This window comes from Belonocnema kinseyi, chromosome 9, assembly GCF_010883055.1.
Source record: "Belonocnema kinseyi isolate 2016_QV_RU_SX_M_011 chromosome 9, B_treatae_v1, whole genome shotgun sequence".
NCBI lineage: Eukaryota > Metazoa > Arthropoda > Insecta > Hymenoptera > Cynipidae > Belonocnema > Belonocnema kinseyi.
The window spans coordinates 9,266,226-9,268,254 of NC_046665.1; the positions used below are offsets into that span (position 1 = coordinate 9,266,226).

Here is a 2,029-nt window from a genome sequence, read left to right on the forward strand (position 1 = left end):
AGAACAGGTTAGTAATAGGTTACAAACTTGCGAGTAACTATGTCATCCCCCATACACTAGAACAGTTCTGTAACAGTTTTAGAATGCTGTGACATACGATCTGTAATATTTCTATAACAATTCTAGAACTCGGTTACCAGTGTTATGTAACAATTTTGTAACAGATCTAGAACGGCGTGACAACCGATCTGTAATATTTCCAGAACAATTGTAGGGCTTTGGTACGCTGCGTTATGAAAAATCTAGGGCAATTCTATAACAGTTATATAACAATTCTAAAACTGCTATGTATATACGTATCTGCTATGCTCGATCGTAGTGCAATGGAAGAGCTTCGCCCTGGAGGAACCGCCTTGTTGAACACGATAGCCCCTACGCCAGGTAAGTATGATTCTTGCCGCCTCGGCTCCTGTCTTAAACACTCGACGCTTCATTTCAATTGCGAGAAAGGCAAATCGCTGCGCTCCCTGGCACACTACAGCCGAACCACGGCTCAAGGCGGCAAGATTCAAATCTTCAAATAATAAATTTAATATTTTGTGTCAAATCCTTCACCCATGAATCATGATTTATCATTTATACCACAACGAGTGTTAGACACATGTATATACGATCTTATTTATTAAAGAGAGGATAAAATAATTATTTATTCAACATAATAAATAATAATAAATAACGTACGATATCAGAATTTGATTGAGCTTCAATAAAACTCTGGATCTAGTTAGTGTTTTTCCTCAGAAATTGATATTTTCAATTTTTTTAGATTATATTATGAAGAAGATTCACATTTTTTTACAACTTCTGGTTATTTTAATCATTTCCACCGGAAATATTTATTTTGAATAAAAAACCATTAGACTTCAATGAAGATAAAAAATTGTTGGGTAATTCGAGATAAGAGTAAAGGTTTTACTGAAAATGTTGATGAGGATTGTAAAAAAATATAGGGATATGCCTTTGAAGCTTAAGAACTCAGTCAAAAAAGAATGCTAGCGCAACAAAAAGACAGTCATATAAAAGCTGAAAGTGTTCTCCGTAAATGAGCTTGAAGATGTTTATGTAAAAAAATTTTTGCGCTTAGCAGACTGAAAAATGTAAAAAAAGTAAGGATTTTCGGGTACATTTAAGAACAGTCAAGTTTAGAGCATTATTTCTTATGCAAGGGGCGATAGGGAAAATTTAAAAAAATTCATGAGTATGAGGAAAACTGTTGTGAACCAGTTGTAGTTGAGAAATAAAAAAATTTTAAAAAATTGTTTCTTAAAAGTACAAAAATGTGCAACTACATCATCTTCAGTTATAATACAGATATTTAAGCGATTCAAACTACAAACTCTAATGGATAGGCTCTGTATTTATTTTCAATCACCCGTAAGGATCTGTTAGTCTTATTTTTTGTGAAAATCGCGATATTTTTAGATAAATTTTTTTGTTTGAAAACAAGTGACAGAAAGCAGGGGGGGGGCGTTTTTTTTTTACTGTCGACCGCTGGTGCCTTTCTTCGGCCCGTGGCCAGGTGTCATCCAAGCATTCAGAACCAGGGGTCGAAGAATGGCACTAGCGGTCGGCAGTAAAACAAAAAAAGAGCCCCTCTGCTTTCTGTCACTTGTTTACCAATAAAAAAAATGTATAAAAATATCGCGATTTTTACAAAAAAAGAAGACTAACACGTCCATCCGGGTGATTGAAAATAAATACAGAGCCTACCCATTACAGTTTGCTGTTTGAATCGTTCTAATATCTGTATTAGAACTGAAGATAATATAGTTGCACATTTTTGTACTTTTAAGCAACATTTTTTATTATTTTTTGAATTTCTCAACTGCAACTGGTTCACAACAGTTTTCCTCATACTCTTGAATTTTTTCTAATTTTTCCCATCGCCCCTTGTATAAGAAATAATGCTCTAAACTTGACTGTTCTTAAATGTACTCAAAAATCTTTACTTTTCTTTACATTTTTCAGTCTGCTAAGCACAAAAATTTTTTTACGTAAACGTCTTCAAGCTCATTAACGTAGAATACTT

General features: G+C 33.8%; 1 pseudogene; it reads right to left on the reverse strand.

Moving 5' to 3' along the window:
- Positions 1-263: 263 nt before the first annotated feature.
- Positions 264-389, reverse strand: LOC117180953 (annotated as a pseudogene).
- Positions 390-2,029: the final 1,640 nt, after the last annotated feature.